Raw genomic sequence first — 15,842 nt, forward strand, 5'->3', positions numbered from 1 at the left:
TCAAGTTATGTGAAAATAAAGTTTGAGAAGATAGGGAAATTAGAACTATCCCACATAGATAGGAAAGTTAAGGCCCTGGCTATATAAGCACCTTGAGCTCCCTCATTTTTCATTTGTGCTAAGAGCACTTTGGCCACTCTGTCTTGATGGATAATGGTGGCCAAATTCCCTAAAATTGGAAACCGGTCGGTAAGCAAATTTGGAAAACGGGCCCGGTAAGAAAATTCTGGAAAACGGGTCTGGTAAGCAAATTCGGAAACAGCCGGTATGCAAATTGGAAACCGGCCGGTAAGCAAAACCGGAACCGGAACCGGCAAGCAAATCGGAATTGGAACCGGCCGGCAAGTAAAACCGGAACCGGCTGGTAAGCAAAACCGGAACCGGAACCGGTATGCAAACCGGAAACCGGCCGGTAAGCAAAACCGGAACTAGAACCGGTAAGCAAAATCGGAACCGGAACCGGCAAGCAAAATCGGAACCGGAACCAGCCGGCAAGCAAAACCGGAACCGGCCAGTAAGCAAAATTGGAACTGGAAACCGGCCGGTATGCAAACCGGAAACCGGCCGGTAAGCAAAACCGGAACCGGAACCGGAACCGGCAAGCAAACCGGAACTGGAACCGGTATGCAAACCGGAAACCGGCCGGTAAGCAAAACCAGAACTGGAACCAACAAGCAAAACCGGAACCGGCAAGCAAGCAAAATCAGAACCGGAACCGGCCGGCAAGCAAAATGGAACCGGCTACCGAACGAGGTTGGACGTGGACGGACAAAAGATTGGATCATGCAACAAACTAAAGTAAAGTGAAGAGAACTAAAGTAAAGGCCATGTGGACGCAAGCAACTAAAGTTGGAGTGCATGCAAAAAGTAAAGGTCATGTGGACGGTCACATGCAACTAAAAGAAAAAGCCATGCAACTAAAAATAGACGCAACTAAAAGAAAAAGCTAGGCAACTAAAAGTAGAGGCCATGCAACAAAAAGTGGAAAGGCTATGATCAAGGGAGAACTCTATATATATTCCATTTTTTTTCTTACACTCAAGCACTCTCCATATGATCTTAATTATTTTTCTTTTCCTTCTTCGCTCCCTTATCTTAGGGAAGCCATAACTCTCATAAACCCTAAATTCCCTACGGAAGCCAAAAACCCTAATTTCCCTACGGAAGCCATACGGCTCATAAACCCTAATTTCCCAACGGAAGCCATACGGCTCATAAACCCTAATTTCCTTACGGAAGCCATAAGACTCAAAAACCCTAATTTTGCCTACGGAAGATCTTACTCATAACCCTAAATTTCTATAGAATCCATATCTTAATTTCCTCTTATCTATTACTCTAGTAATCTCCATTAGCTAAACTTTTTGTAATCTCAATCTTGAAATTGATTGTAATCTTTCTTTCCCTTTATTAATGAAATTTGTGATTCTTTCTCATTTTGTATTAATTGCTTAATATAATAATACAAATCTGATATCTTTCGGTCGGAGGCCCGGGGTCCTGCCTCAAAGTTCACGTATCCTCGTCGTATTTTCGCGACACCGCCTAGGTCATCCTCACTATCAAGCCATGAAAAACATTAAAAAACTCCACTTACTTGAAGGTCTTAAGGATAACTTTTATACCCTAAAACCATGTCCAAGTTGTATTCTTGGTAAAATGAAACAAACACATTTCCAAGATCAAACATTCACCTAAAACAACCCTTTCAACTAATTCATAGTGACTTGTGTGGACCTATGCAAACCACATCAATCCCCAATTCTAGATATTTCTTCACATTCATAGATGATCATACAAAATTTACCATGGTTTCATTCCTCAAAGAAAAATCAGAAGCACAAGGACACGTTGTCGTGACGTGGATCGCCTAGAAGCGTAGCGTTGTGTCGACAGAAGATATCGTGAAAGTGAGGAAGGAATCACTAGGATTATGGACGGAAGAGACGAAAGAGTAGAGGTAGAGTAAATAAAGATCAACAAGATATGACAAGATGGGATATAGAATGATATTTGAAGGAATGAAAGAAACTTATAATTATTTGATGAATGAGTTACAAAAAGATTGCGAGCATTGTTGATCCTTGGAGCTTTGTCTCACAAGGTAATCACTCTTCTCTTTCTTGATGGTAGACCATAATCTTCCCTTCAATCTCTCGACAAGTAGAAGACACGAACTGCCGCCCTTCCGTTGCAAGTTGAGGACCACCACCACCAAGCTAGTTCTTCTTTTCTTCTTTCTCTATTGTGATATCCCTTACAACATAACTCTATTTGATATATATAATATAGTTCTTTTGATATTGATCGATTTCCTGATATCCCTTGTGATCATACTCCCTTCTCCTTTTATAGGGAAGAGATGGTTCTACATGTGGGCCATGTGGCGCACATGTAGAGAGGCTTTTGCATGTTTACTATATGGTGCACATGCAGAGAAGTTCTTGCATGTGTGCTATATGGTGCACATGTGGTACATTTCATGTTTAAACAATACAATACTAAAACACATATATTTTATATATATCACAAGTATAGGCTAAATGGTAAGGTTTGAATGCCGGTAAGGTTGGGTTTGTTGGTTCAAGTCCCTTTTTGCCCATGTAATGGTGTATTACATTACATGGTTTAGAATATAAAATATTACTTCAAAGAAAACAACGCATATGATCTCTTGTAAATTGTTATTATAGGCTAAATGGTAAGGTTAGAGTGTCATAAGGTGGGGATTATTGGCTCAAATCCTCTCTTGCCCATGTAATATAATATATATATATATATTTGTCTCTACATATAATGTATTATATATCATAGTAATTAACATTATAAAGGTTTATTTTATTTTCATCACGTATTTATCTTATTCTAGACTTTTAATGTGAAGCTTTCGTACTTCACGACATCCACCACCTTTAGACCTGCATATCCTTCGGCATGTGCCATTATCTTTCATCTTCATGTTGATCTATTGGAGGAGGTTCAAGCTCAAACCTTTTCTTAAATACTTTTATCCTCTTTCCAGCTATCACGTTTAGGATTAGTGTCCCATCCAATTCACTAAGCTTATAAGTAAAGTTATCATATACTTTTCTTACTATGTAAGGCCCAAACCATCTTTCAGCGAACTTGCGGACGGTGCTATGTTGATTATCTAAACTGCTATCATACACAAGCACCCAATCCCCTTATTCTATCTTCTTATGTCGAATTATGTGAGTTTTATCAAAACGAATTTTATTCTTCAATCGAGCCTCCTTCAATCGAGCCTCCTTCAATCGTTGGGCTGCTAATTCGACATCTTCAGGTCGACGCTCTAATTGTTGAATTCGCAAAGCCAACAATTCTTCTTTGCTCAGGTCTTCTTTCCATGGAATAGATGTCCATGACATAATTGATCCTTCTATTGGCATGATGGGCTTTTGGCCAAGTATCAATTCAGTTGGCATATATCTTGTTACTGAACTATGTGTTGTTCGATCTGCCCATAGTGCATAAGGTAGCATGCGTGGCCAATCTCTTATTTTACTTTCACAACTTTTCACGATCGCCTTAACTATTGGGCTATGTCCTCTGTCAATCTTTCCATTGGCTTCTGGATTATACGCAGTTGTAAGCGATAATTTGACCCCTATCCGGCTGAAGAATTCTCTAGCTTCATTAGAGTCAAGTTCTCCTCTATCTACAATTATTTTACCAACACACCCATAACGACATATTACATCTTCTAACAAAAATTTACATACAACTCTAATTTTTTTTTGTCGTACTGGTCTTCCTTCTACTTGGTTTGTAAGGTCTTCTCTTGCTAGTACTAAATATCGCATTTGACCTTGCCCAAGTGGCATTGTCACTAGATCAACCATCCATTTATAATGCATTGATGATGAATATGTTGGTTTTAGCTCATCTCGATATCGAATAGCTGAATACCTTTGATAGATTTCACAGGTTTCCACAAATTTCATTACATCTTTATACATATGTGGCCACCAATACTTTTCTTTCAACTTCATAAATGTCGCCCATATGCCTCGATGTCCTGCCCACAAACTATCATGGAATTCAGTAATTAACTTTCTCTTAATATTATCCTTACAAATGACTTGAAGAGAATTTTCTGTTGGCCTTTTTGGGCGCCTCCATAAATGCCCTTCATGTAAAAAAAACTTGAATGCCCTTCGTCAAAATTCATTTAATTGTTTCTTTGACCATGATGGGTTGGCTTCTTGAGTCTTTAAAAAGTTTCCTATTTCTAACCATTGACCTTCATATTCGGTGTCTTTGAACATTATGCTTACATTAAACTCGTCATGAGGCTTACTAAATATTTGATGAGCAACTCGATGGCTTGTAGTTTCCCAATTCTTATCTTCAGTTTGCATCACCTTTTCATTTATGAACCTTGCCCTTGACAGCATATCTGCAACTGGGTTGTCTTTTCCCTTTATATGCCGCAATTCTGGGTTCATGGTTCTGATGTGTGCAATCCACCGAAGCATTGCAATATCTGGTGTTGTGCAACTTGCTACCATTCCGATGAGTGGCAAACAATCTGTTTCAACCACTACATTTGCTCCGATCAAGTAATCTCTATCTGTTTTTAATGCAATAAGCAAACCCCACAATTCTCGTTTAACTTGTGCATAATTTCTTTGTCTATCATTTAATATCTTTGCCCCAAACCTGATAGCATATCGATGTTGATCTTCATCTTCTTGGTTGATAACCCAGCCGATCCCAATTGGGCTAGTATCGACTGTCACTATAATTGGTTTTTCACCTTTGTAGTCTGGTTGACGAAGAATTGGAGCTTTCAATAATGCTTCTTTCAGCTGTTGAACAACTTGTGTATGTTCATCAGTCCAAATAAACTTCTTCCCTTTTCTTAAAAGTTGGTAGAGAGGATTTGAGACATGTGCAAAGTGTGGTAACCAAATATGATAAAACACACATGCACCCAAAAATCTTCTCACCTCTGTTACCGAGTCGCAAACTTCCTTCATATTTTGTATTGCGTTAATTTTGATCGGTGAAGGCTTCCTCCCATACCACCCACACATATGACCAACTATTAGAACTTCGTTTTGCCCAAAGCTAGACTTTGTTCCTGATAGTGTCAAATGTACCTGCTCAAGGTTATTTAAAATACTTTCACAATCATTAATGTGATCCATCACAAACTTTCTGCAACCATTTCCAACCATAGTCTCATCTTTCTCTCTTTCTAAGCATCCCTTAATAGGAATATCATCTAAAAATGGCATAGTTACCTTTGGGATGTACTCATGTAGAACCTTGTTCATTGCATTCATCATATGAGCAACTGAATTTGTCGCACCTTGAGGTAGAGTGCACATTCGAACCAACCCAATTGGTGTTTTCATTGTTGTGATATTGCGACTATCAATTGCTAGTTGAAATTGGTTGTATCCTGAATATAGGTCTCCCATAGAGTAAATTGCTCTCCCAGCAAAAGCTTCCGCAAATTCATCAACGATCGGGCCGATTCCTCCATTTCGGATTGTGACTTTGTTGACTGGTTGTAGATCTTGAATGAATCTTAGAGAACCATCTTTCTTTGGAACTGCAAACCATCGGTTGGAGTATGGTGCATTTGAAGGCTCTAAAATCTTCATCTTGACTTTATCCTTCAACAACTCCAACAATTGAGGTAATCGAGCTCTCGGTACTGCAATAGGTTTAAAATTCCAAGGAATATGAGGGATAGTAAATATTACCATTGGCGTTACCACCTTTGGATCGCCACAACCAATCTCCTCGGCTTTGAATGCGAACGCTTTCCCATGCCTAAAGATCATGTCTTTGAAAGTCGTGATCTCCGATTGTAGAAGAAATTCACCCCCTCCGACTCTTAAGTTATTTATTGTATCCGAAGTGAAGTGATGTCCAATCTTCTCTAGTGGTCGAAGCATAGGCTCAGTTGATGCTGCCTTCATCTTCTCTTCGCTACCAATGGGTAATGGTACTGCAACAGGTTTAATCTTTTTATCTATTGTTTTATATTTTGTGTTACATAAACCTTCTACTTCTTCATATTTACAAGTATACTTATCAATTTCATAATACATATCAATTGAGTTTACATGTATGTTTCTAACATTCTCATCATCTTCTTTCAAATACATTTCTATCTCTTCTAAAGTATTTGCAAAAGAAATTTCTTCCATAACACTTTCAATTTGTTCTTCCATTTCAAGTACTCCATTATCCTTCAATGCCCGCTGAAACATATTAACATTCTTTTTCAAGTTCCTCTTACATTCATACATCCTAGTCACACATATAGCACCACTTTCAGAAACATGAAATGACTTATTCATATGTTGTAATGCCCTATATGAGGGTCTTTTAATAATGGGACTATTGCAACCCTCACTTGCAACAGTCCTAGTTTTTTAAATTGTACAGTTCGTTGTCCGTCTTGGCTACGGATTTACGCATAAGCAGAACCATTGTCGAGGACTTTGGTCTCCATCCGTACTGCTGTAATGTATGGTTGTCCCAGGATTATTGGATAGGTAGATCCTTCCTGCACAAAGAAATGTTGATCTACCTCTATATCACCAATAGTAACCTTTACATTTGGGCATGCGCCAAATAAATCTTCCGTGTGTGATGTGGCAGCTTTTACTCGCCAACCATGTTGAGTATCAATTGGCCATCTACCTTTCCTGTAAAAATCAGCACTCATTATATTTATTTCAGAACCATGATCAATAAGTGCCATCACGGGGTCTGGAACATTTCCAATCATCACATGATGCTCAGTAGTGGCTCTTGCCCAACATTTGCGAGAGTAATGACTTCTTACATCAGTTGAATTTATCATTGAGGTTGATGCATGTTGAGAGTCAACAACGATATTGTTTGACTTGTTGCTCACCACTTCATATGCCACCTTCGGATTTGTCTCTTTAACCTGCTCATTTACTTGCTTCTTTCTTCGCACAATATCAATTATTTCATCATGAAATTCCTTTTTTGCAATACCTAACACTTCTCTTAGTGTAAATTCTACTTGACTGTCTAGTATTCTTGTTTCTAAAACTTTCTTTAAATCTGTATCTTTTTCGATATCAGACATTAATTTGAATGAAGGACCAGATTTACCTTTTTCGACCTTTGCGTCCATCTCTTTTCTTTTGCTTTCTCTTGTCTCATGCTTTTTTGTTGAGCCAATCTCATCATCCGGCCTTTTCCTATTTTCTTCCACTATCACCTCATGCTCTTGGTGTTCTGCCATCTGAGCATAGACTGTCATAGCATCTACTGGAACATCCCATCCAGTGTTTTTCCTTACAGAATCTCCGGCAACATGAAGGTCTTCCATCTTCATCTTTTGCTTTTGTGTGGTATTTACAACCTTCTCCCAAAATGATGATCGGGATGGCATGTCATCAAGGCGCATTCCTGCCGTTGCCGAGTAGTACATTGCAGAAGCCTTCTTTGCGTTAGCTTCTTCAAATTTAACCTTAACACCACCATCACCAAAGTTCTTTGTAAGTGGACTTCTAGTTTCAGTTAAATAAATGTTACCATTTTTCCAATACACCAAGTCTCGATTTTCTATGTCTTTATATTCTGCACAATCACGTAATCAATGTTCGAGACTATCACACCACATGCATCGAGGTCGAAACGAATCCCTTGACCTTGAAGTCTAACCATTCTCAAGCTTTGCCACTTTAATTGTTAGATCTTTCATACTTTGAACTAAATCATCAAGCAAAGACTCACTCTTAGTTTCGATCGTTTCTCGTGGTTGATGGACCATTTCGTGTGACGGTTCTTGACCAAGTCGTTGAACTTCGATGTTTTGCTTAAGCCGATTTGTGATTCCCACATGCGGTATTTGTAGCATTGCACCATTCCTTTGCATTCTTTTCATAAATTTATTACAAGCATTTGTTACCTCATTCCAATTTGCAGTTATACCATCCTCAGTATTTGGTACTTCAAGCATAAATTCCAATTCTTTTCTATATCTCTTGTCAACTGCCTGCAAAAATAAAGCAACCTTTTGCCAAGACAAAGAATTTCTTTCTTCTGGCTTTCAGTGTCCATACAATCTAACAAACTCTTTTTTTGTGTCAACCACAGATAATCCTTTATTTTCTTTTAGAACCCATTCATGGAATGAACGCATAGTAATGCGAGAGAAATCCTCACAAGCATATTCAGACACAAGTGCTTCTTTGAATGCATTCCAATCCAAACTATGCAATGCTTATATTTCATGAATTCTATCTCTTAATTCCATGTCCACTAATTTATAAAAGTTTGCTATCATATTGACATCATTCATACCAGACATTTCCATTTCATCATAATATATATTCATCATACTTCGAAATATTTGTGCCATCAAACATACCAATTTTCTCTCAGACTTCTCGTAAGGCATGAAATAATCGATCTTGATTCAACTTTTCAATAAACAACATTACCGGATCCATTGTACTCGTACTTGCCATGTTGATGTTGATCTTTACTTTAGATGTCTCTTCTACTTCCCCGTTTCACGTCGGGTTCACCAAGTTGTGTCGTGACATGGCTCGCCTAGAAGCGTAGCGTTCTGTCGATAGAAGATATCGTGAAAGTGAGGAAGGAATCACTGGGATTATGGACGAAAGAGACGAAAGAGTAGAGGTAGAGTAAATAAAGATCAACAAGATATGACAAGATGGGATATAGAATGATATTTGAAGGAATGAAAGAAACTTATAATTATTTGATGAATGAGTTACAAAAAGATTGCGAGCATTGTTGATCCTTGGAGCTTTGTCTCACAAGGTAATCACTCTTCTCTTTCTTGATGGTAAACCATAGTCTTCCCTTCAATCTCTCGACAAGTAGAAGACTCGAACTGCCGCCCTTCCGTTGCGAGTTGAGGACCGCCACCACCAAGCTAGTTCTTCTTTTCTTCTTTTTCTATTGTGATATCCCTTACAACATAACTCTATTTGATATATATAATATAGTTCTTTTGATATTGATCAATTTCCTGATATCCCTTGTGATCATACTCCCTTCTCCTTTTATAGGGAAGAGATGGTTCTACATGTGGGCCATGTGGCGCACATGTAGAGAGGCTTTTGCATGTTTACTATATGGTGCACATGCTGAGAGGCTCTTGCATGTGTGCTATATGGTGCACATGCAGAGAGGCTCTTGCATGTGTGCTATATGGTGCACATGTGGTACATTTCATGGTTTAAACCATACAATACTAAAACACATATATTTTATATATATCACAAGTATAGGCTAAATGGTAAGGTTTGAATGCCGGTAAGGTTGGGTTTGTTGGTTCAAGTCCCCTTTTGCCCATGTAATGGTGTATTACATTACATGGTTTAGAATATAAAATATTACTTCAAAGAAAACAACGCATATGATCTCTTGTAAATTGTTATTATAGGCTAAATGGTAAGGTTAGAGTGTCATAAGGTAGGGATTATTGGCTCAAATCCTCTCTTGCCCCTGTAATATAATATATATATATATATATTTGTCTCTACATATAATGTATTATATATCATAGTATGTTATTAACATTATAAAGGTTTATTTTATTTTCATCATGTATTTATCTTATTCTAGACTTTTAATGTGAAGCTTTCGTACTTCACGACAACGTCAAAGCGTATAGAACCCTTGTAGAAAACCAATTAAACATGAGCATTAGAATATTTTGCACTAAAAATGGTAGAGAATTTATGTCCAACAAGTTCAAAGAGTAGCTACGAAAAACGACATAACATATCAATACATGGTGGCTTATAACCCTCAACAAAATGGAAAAACCGAAAGGAAAATTCTCACCCTTATCGATAGTGCTTGATCAATGCTCAAGCGGCGAATCTTCCACACAAATTTTGGGAAGAAGCATTCGCTATGGCATGTTACCAACAAATTGGCTACCAACAACAACACTTGACAATCTTACACCCTTCCAAGCATGAAATGTCAACGAACCACGAGCAAGTCATCTAAAAATATTTGGAGGTCCATAATTTGTCTACATCCCGGAAGACAAAGAAAAGAAACTTGACGACCATGCAATCAAGGCCATATTAATCTATTAGTGTAAAACCAATTCTATACCTTCAATTCTTGCAAATTCTTCTTTGGATGCAATGGTTGTTAGATATAGTTAATGATCAACCTAAGTTATCAATTTGTCCCCACATGTATTCTTATAGTGCACATTTTGTGATAGAGGCCCAAATGAGGAGTAGCTATAGTGCAACCCGATCATATGGGTTTATAAGGTGTCAATGTAGGAAATTGTAAATGAGTAGGACAAAATATATTTAGGAAAGAGGGAAGCAGGGTAATAGGACTGACTAATCAAGTCGACTAGAAGGATATTTTGTAGGCAAGTTAAGATGTACTTAGTCTTGGAGTAATTGCCATTGGCGTTTGCTAAAAATTAATTAGGGTTAATTAGTGACTAATTATATGAGTAGTTAAGCAACGGAAGATTATGTGATATGTGTGTGAGAGGAAGAGAGAGTGGAAGATATAGTTATGAACAATAATGTAAATGGGGGATGATTAACACGAGTGTAGCTAAAGACCTTTCCTCTATATTAATTAGCATCATCAAATACAAAAATACCCACAATGAGGTATATATACATCTCATGTGCAAAGGTGCACATGTGTGAGTAGAATATAGGTATTAGAGATCAAGGTACTAAAGTAAGCTTAAGATAAGGATAAACTAATGATAGATAGAAAGGAGAAAGAGAAAGAAGGGTGTCGATCCACCCGACCACCCCCAAGCGAAGGGATCGAGACGGACTCGAGCCTCGATCGGCATCCCATACCACCGCCGTGGCGTCGAGTCGTACCTGGTGCTGGCGCACTCGCTACAAGAGTTGACCCACCACAAGAGCAGAGTCTCGATGTAGTCAAAAAGATGATGAAATGAGGGTAGCTAGGCCTCTTATTTATAGCGATACCCAAGGCCCCCAGGCAAGTTAACACTTGACCTAATGGGTTGTCTCAATCCCGAGGATTAAAAGTAATCCTCCCCTTCTTTACACTCTCATTTAACCCTCACACTTATCCACGTGTATAGAATACTACGGTAAATTCTCACCACGGGATATTAAATGGTCATGCCCGTAACATACTCCCCTTCTTTAAAACATTGCATTGTTGCAATGGAAAGTTAGGGAAGTTTGTTCTTAGAGTCTTCTCGCGTTCCCATGTGGCATCTTTGATAGATTTGTCCATCCATTTAATTTTAAATTCTCGGATTTCTTTAGTACGTAACTTTTTTGTTTTAACATTGAGAATTCTTTTTAGTACATGTGGTTTCGAAGATAAATCTTCAAAAGTAACCAGAGTTTCAATTGTAACTGTGTTGTCGCCAAAACCTAGAAGCTCTTTTAGACGACTCACATGGAAGACTGGATGAATTCCAACACCATCGGGAAGAGCGAGACGATAGGCTAATGACCCAATGCGTTTGAGGACTGTAAAAGGTCCACAAAATCGTGGGGCTAACTTAGCGCACTTACCCATAGACAATGTCTTAGAATTGTGACGTACACGTAAAAATACCTTCTGTCCAGGGTTGAATACATGAGGTTGCCTTTGATGGTCGGCATTAAAACGCGCTCTATCTTGAGCTGTTTTTATATTATCTCGTGCAATATGCAACATATCTTGCATATCCCGAAGAAAGTTTTGCGTACTTCGCAACTCATCATGATGTATATTAACATCAATTGGGGCTCGTGGCCGAAAACCATACATCAACATAAAAGGACTATATCCCGTCGATGTATGCTTGGAGTTGTTATAAGCAAACTCCAAAATTGGGAGATAATGTTCCCATTTTGTTGGTTTTGCACCAACGTATGCTCGAAGCATGTCCTCAATAATTTGATTTACTCGTTCTGTCTGTTCATCGGATTGAGGATGATCCGTGGAGCTCATGCTCAACGTTGTCGTGCCTTTCGGCTCCGGATCGTTTGCGTGAGTCGGGTGGGAACCGCCGAGGTTTTGGACTAGGAGAAAGAAGAATATGAGATGAGGCTAGTAATGGATAGATTATTAGAAAGAGAGATAGAAATTTCGTGAATCCCACGAGTGTATTGTATTCGATTAATCAATATTTAGATAAAATATGTATTTAGATTGAAAGAAAGATATAAGAAACTTGTGAATCCCACAAGTATAGATTATATTATTTTCGTGAATCCCACGATTATATTAATCGGTTGGTGTTTTCGGAAATATATCCAATTTCCAAATATTTCACACGCCTATTACATTGTGCTCCCCATCCTTATGTAGTGATGGGAGAGACTAAGCATAGCTACATGCTTTTTTTCTAATATGTTCATGCACACTAAATGTGCATGTAATGCTTTTCTAATCCTTGCTTTTATTTGCTAAATATAGTGCTCATGCACGCTAGATGTGCATGAGTCACTTTTTAGTTGCTTGCGTTTTTCTATAAAATATTCATGCACTCTAAAAATGCATGATTTACCTTTTAATAAAGGTAGGCGCAAATAAAGCACTTATAGTTATTAAATCTATTTGTAGAACACTAAAGATAAGGTAGCATAATGGTAAAGTTGAGGTTTGGCTACGTGGAGGTACAAGGTTCGAATCTTGCCCTATGCACGTGATAAATATCTTGATATTCTTATTTTATTTATTTATATGTAATTAAATCGTTTATATTATTTTTACTTTTTCACATAGTGTACGAAATACACTATGACAACGTAGTTTCTAACTTCTTAAAGACTTGCGTCTAGAAGTCACTAGTAAACTTTAGATCTCGATCATTCATGATATCCATCGGTAACCCATAAAAACGAAATAATTCATCAACGAATTGGTAAGCCAATTCAGGAGCTGTTACCGTGGTTTTAGTAGCAATAAATCTGGCCATTTTAGTTAGTCGATCAACGACAACCCAGATGACATCATGACCTTTTTGGGTGCGAGGAAGGCTAACAATAAAATCCATGGATATACTTTCCCACTTATTATTGGGAATGTCCAAGGGATGTAAAAGTCTTGCGGCTTAAAGTCGCTCGACTTTGTTAACCTGACATTGGTGACCTTTTGTCACATAGCTATGTATGTCAGGACGCATCTTAGGCCAATAAAATTGAGTGGAGATGAGAACGAGTGTACGATGTATTCCAGGGTGCCCTACTGAGAGTGTATCATGGCATTCAAAAAGAATCCTCTTTTTGACCTCGGGTAAATCTGGAACACAAACCTTCCCATTACGGTAGAGCAAACCGTTAGCAATGTGGAAGTATTCCTTCGAGGATGTGGTGGTGTCTGTTCCAGACTCAACTCTTGCCGAGTATTTTGCAAAATAACTGTCATCAAGATACTTTCCTCGAAGGTGATCATAAAGATCTGATGTTATTTCAGTGAAGCTAAGCATGTTAACTTCACGGATGCGATTTATTGCATCAACGATAGTGTTCATGGAACCTTTACGATATCATATGGAAAATTCAAAGTCCTGGATGAGATCAGCCCATCGTGCCTTACGACCTTTCAGGTCTTGTTAGTCACAAAAATATTTCAAGGACTCGTGGTCCGTAGTTACCACAAAACGATTTCCATAAAGATAATGGTGCCATGTTTTGAGCGCATGTATAACTGCAAATAATTCCTTTTCTTGAACGGTATACCGACATTGAGCAGAATCAAGTTTCTTACTCTCGAATGCTATGGGTTTACCATCTTGATATAAGACAACCCCTATAGCATAATCGCTTGCATCGGTTTCAACCTCAAAAGGTTTTGAACAATCGGGTAAAAGAAGTGAAGGAGTCTTGCATACAAGGTCCTTGAGTTCCTTAAAGGCGAGGTCTAGTGTAGCATTCCACACAATAGGTTTTGTAGACTTACGCGTTTGACCTTTTAAAAGATCAGCAAACGGCGTCGTCAATTGGGAGTAATCACGAAGAGACTTTCGCAAAAACCCGACAAAACCAAGGAATGATCGAACTTCTCGAATATTCCGAAGAGTGGGCCAAAGCTTGATTTTCTCGATGCAAGAAGGATCAATTTCAACTCCTAGTTCGGTTATGAGATGTCCTAGATAAGTAATTGATTTCTTGAAGAACTCACATTTTGAGATCTTCGCGTAAAACAGTTTGTCACACAATGTTTGTAAAACAAAGCGGACAGGTCTAGCATGTTCTTGTAATGTAGGGCTATAAACTAAAATATCATCCAAGTTGCGTGTAATGTAGGGCTATAAACGACAAATTTTGCAAGTTGTTCTCGGAAAATGTCATTCATTTCTTGTTGAAATGTAGTCGGAGCATTGGTCAAACCAAAAGGCATAACCAAAAACTCAAAATGGCCATAGCGCGTACGAAATGCCATTTTAGGAACATCGTCCTCACTTATTCGTATTTGATGGTAGCTAGTACGGAAATCAAGTCTCGTAAAATACCGAGCTCCCTGGAGCCGGTCAATTAGATCATCAGCCCGGCGCAATGGGTACGAATTCTTGATCGTCACTTTATTCAAGCGTCGGTAATTAATACACATATGCCATGTGCCCTCTTTCTTTTTTACCAAGAGAACTGGTGCACCCCATGGAGATTTACTATAACGTATATAACATATTCGTAAATAGTCCTTGAGTTGCTTAGATACCTCATCTTCTTTGGATCGACTTAAGCGATAAGGAGGTATACTTATTGGTGCAACACCAGGTACAATATCTATACGATGGTCTATATTATGTTTAGGAGGAAAGCCATCTGGTAGTTCACTCGGAAAAACATCACGAAAATCATTTAAGATTTCATCAAGTTGTTGTTGTTCAAAATATGTTAATTGAACCGAGACATTATCGATATTATAAACGTGAATGTCCGGATCAAGTACACAATAAAATAGAGTAGAACAAGACAACTCGGATATTGATGGACACGAGGAAACAATCGAGAGGGATTGTTTTTTACACATTGAATAAAATGAGTACAATCGTTCAGTACAAATGTAATTGAATGATGAACCCAATCAATAGATAAAGAAGAGTTTTTATTATAAAACCAGGGATAACCCAGTATTACATCGGTGGTAGAAAGATTCATTACATGGAAGTCTACTTCCCCTATATAAGTATCAATAGAAATTTCTAATGAATGAATCGCCCCGTTGATGTATTGTACTCTTCCATCAGCCAAGTGCACCGTGTAGGTGTGATCACTTACGATGGGTTGGATTCCCCATATCTGAACGAAACGATCATTCACAAAATTGTGTGAGCTTCCTGAATCAAATAAAAATTGTACGGGAGATCCATTGATATACCCGTTTGCACGTAGTAAATCATTGGGACCCAATACATAGTGAGGGAAAGAACATTGACAATTACTTAAATGATGTGTATAGACCTGAAGGACATTAGGAATCTGACCTTTATGGTCTACAACTTTAGCTTTGTTGTCGTGCTCTTTTCGTTGGAGCTTTCGACATTGATATTTTGTATGACCCTTCTTTTTGCAGAATACGCAAAAAGTATGTTGTCGCTTACAATCGCGATCCATGAATTCGTTGGGTGTCTTGTGTTTCCCAACGAATTGCGACTGCTTAGTCCCGGGCGCTTCATTGGGTTTCTTGTGGTCCTTCTTCGAAGTGCGTTGATAGCGAAGAACTATTTCAACGGCCTCTTCGAAGGATTTTGGATCCTTATCGTGCACTATCCAGTGATAGTTCGAATTGGGGATGCCATTGACAAAACAAGCTAGCAACCAATTGTCCCCTTCTAGACCCGAGTTTTGGATTTGGGTTTTAGCATGGTG

This window comes from Azolla caroliniana, unplaced genomic scaffold, assembly GCF_043228905.1.
Source record: "Azolla caroliniana isolate FFs.n. ecotype wild unplaced genomic scaffold, voAzoCaro1.0.p SCAF_5, whole genome shotgun sequence".
NCBI lineage: Eukaryota > Viridiplantae > Streptophyta > Polypodiopsida > Salviniales > Salviniaceae > Azolla > Azolla caroliniana.